Genomic DNA, 6,207 nt, shown 5'->3' with positions numbered 1-6,207 from the left:
GAAAAAAATAACTTATCATTATAATTGATTTTTTATTTTGTTGGGAGACAATTTTATTTTTTTTATACATATTTAACTATTTAATTTGTCAAATATATTTATATATAAATATATAAAAAAATAAAAATTACCTAAATATATACAAAACAACAAAAATAATTAGTTCTAACTTAAAAACATATAATCTCAAAAAGAAATAATTAGTTCTAACCAGTGTTGTAAAAATCCCGATTAGGTCCCGATTAATCTCCGATTAATCCCTAGGCGCTACTTGACCGATTAGAGAACGCCTAACGATTAATCCATGCATACAAAATGACTGAAACAATAGAACCCGATGAGATTTTAACTTTGAAGAAGTTATATCTCAAAAGAAACTATTTAAGGTATGATTAGTGTTGTATTTCTCATATTAACCTATTTTGTTATGATATTAGTGGGATTTATGAACTTTTATATGATATTAGTCATATTTAATGTTTTAAAATTTAACAAATTAGCAATTAATGGTCTCCGATTAATCCCCCGATTAATCTCTGCCAAGCCGATTAATCCCTTGACCCCAGTCCACCGACTAGCGAACGTCGAACGATTTTTACAACCTTGGTTCTAACTTAAAAACATATAATCTCAAAAAGAAATAATTAGTTCTAACTTAAACACATATAATCTCAAAAAGAAATAATTAGTTCTAACTTAAACACATATAATCTCAAAAAGAGGTTGTAGCCTTGTAGGTTATTTAAATGCTACCGTCCGGCACAGCTGCACCGTCAACGGTCTCTGGTTTATTCCCCGGATACGTTACGATTCTCTCCAAGAAACTAAAATTTATTGCTTCGAGGTCACCTCCTCCTCCATTCTCCGCCGCCACCACCACCGCATATCAAAGATTCACATTCCCCCCATCTCAGCTCTCTATAAAACCCCCCCAAATCCTCACACACACGCGATAACCCTTAGCCACATTCTCACCACCCGCGCTGTCCACACAATTTCGTTTTCGGTTCCTCGTATACCATCTTCTTTCGTCTTCACAATTTCTAAAAACCCTAATTATTTTGGTTGATCTACAATTCGACGACGATACGCACCTTACCTTTTTAACTGTTTCAGAAAATTCAGTTCAATTTTCGCCATTAGTTGTGTGTATTTATATCAACAAGATGGCTCTTGCGTATAACCCACATTTTATCGGGACTGGAAACGTCGACACCGCCGCCGGTGCCTTAATGACGTCTCCATCTCCCTCTCCGGTGAGTTTGAGTCAAGACGAATTGAAGAAAATCGCCGGGTTTAAGGCTGTTGAGTTCGTAGAATCCGGTATGGTTGTCGGACTTGGAACCGGGTCCACCGCCAAACATGCAGTCGACCGTATCGGCGAACTTCTCCGGCAAGGTGTACTAACGGACATCGTCGGAATCCCCACCTCGAAAAAAACCCACGAACAAGCTTTATCTCTGAACATCCCTTTATCGGATCTCGAGACACACCCTGTTATCGATTTAGCCATTGATGGAGCAGATGAAGTCGACCCGGACATGAATTTGGTTAAAGGTCGTGGTGGATCTTTGTTACGTGAAAAAATGATCGAATGCGTTTCAAAGAAATTCGTGGTGATTGTCGATGAATCAAAGCTTGTTGATTACATCGGTGGCAGTGGTTTAGCTATGCCTGTTGAAATTGTTCCGTTTTGCTGGAAATTTACAGCGCAGATGCTTCAATCGTTGTTTAAAGATGCTGATTGTGTGGCAAAGCTTCGAACTTTACCGGAATCCGAAAACCCGTATGTAACTGATAATAACAATTACATCATCGATTTGTATTTCAAGAAAAGTATAGGGGATTTGAAGGCTGCCGGCGATGCAATTTTGAGGATTCCCGGAGTGGTGGAGCATGGAATGTTTCTTGATATGGCTACCACTTTGATAGTCGCCGGAGAACATGGTGTCACCGTGAAGAACAAAGCTTAGGGAGGTAGACATGATAGACATGATAGACATGATCGAACTAAAATGATTTTGAGCTTTTTTTCACATTTCGATAGTTTCTAGGTTTCTAGTTAAGAATGCAGGTATTAAGGAAGGGTTCATGTTTTCTCGATTAGATATGTTGTTACAGGGGAGAGTTTTTGAGTTGTTCTGCACTTGTTAATTTTACATGCTAATGAGAATGATTTGGCTCAACATTTTGGTATAAATTTTGAGAGTTTTGGGGGTTATTTGTGTGTTTGTTTTCTTGTTTTCGACCTTTTTAGATGTTACTTTCATGAGGAAAACAGAGTACGTAAAATCTTGTTCATATGGGACACTCTTGATATGTGTTTCATTTCTAAGTGCCAAGATTCGACTTGTAAGCATATCCAAGAACGAGATTACGTTGTGTCTTTTTTACTTCTGTTTTTCTGTTTAGTTGGTTTTCCGCCAAGAAAAGCCTCAAGTGAATTTCTTAACTGTCGGGCTTTTCTTAACTGATCCGATAGAATGAAAGTCAATCCTTAGATCAACTAATCGTTTGATTTTTGGATGAGTTGGAAGGAAATACACGTGTGTGGATTTTACAAAGATATTCCCTTGCGTGGGCTTGAAGGAGATACCTCTCGTGGGCTTGAAGCATTGGGGTTTCACGGTGCAACAGACTGTTTTAAAAGCTGTTATAAAGTCACCGAACATAAGAAATCATTAGATCGTTTTGATTTTTAAATGAGTTGGAAAGAAACACACATGTATGGACTTTACAAAGATATCCCCTCCCGTGGGCTTGAAGGAGATACCTTTCGTGGGCTTGAAGGTTTGGGGTTTTACGGTAGGATAAACTGTTTTAAAAGCTGCTACAAGGTTACCAAACATAAGAAATCGTGAATAAAAATTAACATGTGTTTATACCATTTGAATTTGATATATTTGTTTTTTAGTGCCGGATGCAGTGATGTTTTTTTTTAATAAAGTCAAACGAATCATGCATAATAATGTTATATTCTCTAGATATATAAATGGTAGTCTTAAAAAATATGATTTTATTATACAATAAATGCTTAACGGCACAATTTGTAATCTATTTGTTATCTCACTCTAGGTACGATGCTATCTAGATTATATTATGTCTTTTGAGTTTCAATATATATATATATATATATATATATATATATATATATATATATATATATATATATATATTACATTGGGATTCATCATAATTTTTGTGTCTATTATGTTGGGTGATTTCTCAGCATGTTAGACATCTATCAGTAAAATATCACTAATTTTTCAAATTTGTCCTATCAACATTAAAATAACTATTTACATAATGAAATACAAATACTGTTTCAAAATGGACCTACCTTTACCTTACCATATAAACAATTATTGCACATGTTTTTTAGTTATTTAAAAATTGTTTAACAAACTATTAATATTAATATGTTATTTTATTATCTTGGTTAACAAAAGTTACATAAAGTTACATGCAAATCGTTAATTATTTTACACTTTGAATATATATATATATATATATATATATATATATATATATATATATATATATATATATATATATATATATATATATATATATATACCCTAAAAAAACCCAAAAAATCATAAAAATGCATAAAAAATACTTAGAGATTACAAAACATTTTTAAAATATTTTTTTTTTAAAAAAATCGCAGGCTTTTTAATAAATTCGCTTAAAAAACATTTAAAAAAAAAGTTTTAAAAACCTGCGGTTTTTCATAAAAAAATTAAAAAACAGTTTTGTGATCTCTAAGTTTTTTTTATGCATTTTTATGATTTTTAGGGGTATTTTTTTAGGTTTTTTTGTTTTCCATAAAACTAAACCATATATATATATATATATATATATATATATATATATATATATATATATATATATATATATATATATATATATATATATATATATATCGTCGGAAATGTAAATATTGTTATAATCAAAAGTTTTAATTTAATTAAGTTTATTAGATAAAGGTAAATCTTGAAGAAAATTTGATACAAACATAAAATTATCAATTTAATAGTATATTGATTATTAAAAAATTAAATAAAGTAAAGAAGATAATTGGAGTAAATTATGAATGTTGTGCAATTTTATTTAATTCATATATTATATAAATAGTGGTGGGTCGTATTATATGTATATGTGGCCTTTGAAATGCCCTTATTATCTGTTTCAAAAGGGCTTTGGATGGAGTTTCAATTCGAAGATTATGGTACAAGTTTTATAGCGAGTGTATGGGCTTCCAAATTTCATACCTGAATACGTTTATCCTTTGGACTTCCACTTAATATGTTTATTCTTTGGGTTCCAAAATGCACAAACACTTGGATAAGGCAAGCTAGTTTTGGGCTTCATTAGTGTCACCTCGCTACTTTATAAATAAAATTTGAGTAAACTGCAAATTAATTCTATATGGGCTATGGCTTGCTTATTTACGTAGTTACTGACTTTTATATTTGTGGTTACTGTAATCTTGAGCATCTTGTTGTTTTGGTTCTTTCCAAAACTGAAATAACCATCTCTATCTTTTCCAAATTTTGATCTTCGTCCTTTGTTCATGGAAATTGATAGATTACTACTGTGTACTCTATATTTTCCTATTTTTGATCTTCGTCCTTTATTCATGGAATTCAATAGATTACTAATTTGATTTGTAGGTTCAAGCATCAATTTTGATTTGCAGGTTCCAACATTGATGTGATGTTGGAACTGAAGTTTATTTTGATTTTGAGTTTAGAAATAGATAGAAGGGGTTATTAGGAGAAATACAGAGGTGCCATGCTGAGTGGTTTAGGATGAGAAATAGTGATGGTGATGGTGGTGATGAACGGTAGGTACAATGGATCATATAACTATTCAGCGAGGATAACGAGGGGGTTGTGGGCCAGTGTGGATCTCGTCTGCAATGGTTGCCGGAAGTGAACTCCAACGAGGAGGATCATGGCGGCGATGGTGGTTGTTTATTATTTTCTAGAGAATGTGAAGGGAGTTAGAGTTATAGAGGTAGAGAGAGACATAAATAAAGAGATGGAGAGAGAGAGAGAGAGAGTGTGTGTGTGTGTGTGAGTAAGTGTGTGTGGGGAAGAATAGCGACGATGATGGTTGTTTCTTGTTTTCAGGAGGGAGGGAGGGAGAAGAAGAAAAGAAGAAGAGAGAGTGTGGAGGAGGAGGATGAGGAAGTGGGTGTGTATTTTATTTTAGTTTTTTTTAAAAGTGTAATAGAAAGAAAATAGAAAAATAAATTGAATAAGGACAACCTAGTCATTTTAGTTCTTAGATGGACTAAAACCACAACAAAATATGCACAAAAGGACCATAACCCAAAAATAAAAGTCAATGGGTCATAACTACATAAATCAACAAACTATAGGGACCAAATTTGCAGTTTACTCTAAAAACTCAACATTATCGAGCGATTATGTTAACCTGTCCTCAATGTATTAGCGAACATCAACAATATTTTAGATGTGTTGTGGTTTGAACTTTCGACATCTTGTATGGAGTTTCACCCATCAACTATTAAGATTCATATTAGGGTTAAGCTACTATAACATAGATGAAAAGTAGAGATGCATGAAAAAAGATCGAGATCGAAGCATTTTAAATTGAGATAGGACCGTAAAAAGAATATAAAAGAGACTGGAGAAAAAAACTAATTTTTCCAAATTTGGTCCTAAAAATACCTAATCATTAAGAAGCCGGTCCATCTCAAAGTAAAATGAAAGCCAAAATTTAAAGACATCATTTTTTATGTTATTATATAGTTGTTAGTCACACATTATCCAACTTCTTCCTTTGTTTCTTTTATTAAATGTAATGTATAATTTTTAGTAAATCTTAATGCATCATTTTGGTGTTAATCACATATACTTGATAATGTAAAAACTAAAAACTAAAAATTATCAGTACGGAACCGAAAAACCCAAAAATGAACTTGATAACGTAAAAACTAAAAACTAAAAATTATCAGTACGGAACCGAAAAACCCAAAAATGAACTGAAAATTTTGCACGTAAAGAATACAAAATTGTAACGAAAAAAATCAGCTTGAGAACACTTAGGACCGATTGAAAATGTATGGACTTTTCTACGATCGCTCCCAAAAAGATTGGATTGTTTCAAATCCAACCTAAGACCGGTCTGAAACCTACAAATCTACATCTCTAATGTCAATTGTCTAGATATGAC

General features: G+C 32.5%; 1 pseudogene; it reads left to right on the top strand.

The window, feature by feature from the left end:
* Window positions 1–768: 768 nt before the first annotated feature.
* LOC145012564 (putative ribose-5-phosphate isomerase 2 pseudogene) lies at window positions 769–2,200 on the top strand (annotated as a pseudogene).
* The last annotated feature ends 4,007 nt before the right edge of the window (window positions 2,201–6,207 follow it).

The sequence above is a fragment of the Lactuca saligna genome, chromosome 8, assembly GCF_052625555.1.
Source record: "Lactuca saligna cultivar CGN05327 chromosome 8, ASM5262555v1, whole genome shotgun sequence".
Classification (NCBI taxonomy): Eukaryota; Viridiplantae; Streptophyta; class Magnoliopsida; order Asterales; family Asteraceae; genus Lactuca; species Lactuca saligna.
Note: the sequence above shows the minus strand (reverse complement) of the source record. Positions and strands in the feature narration are given on the sequence as shown.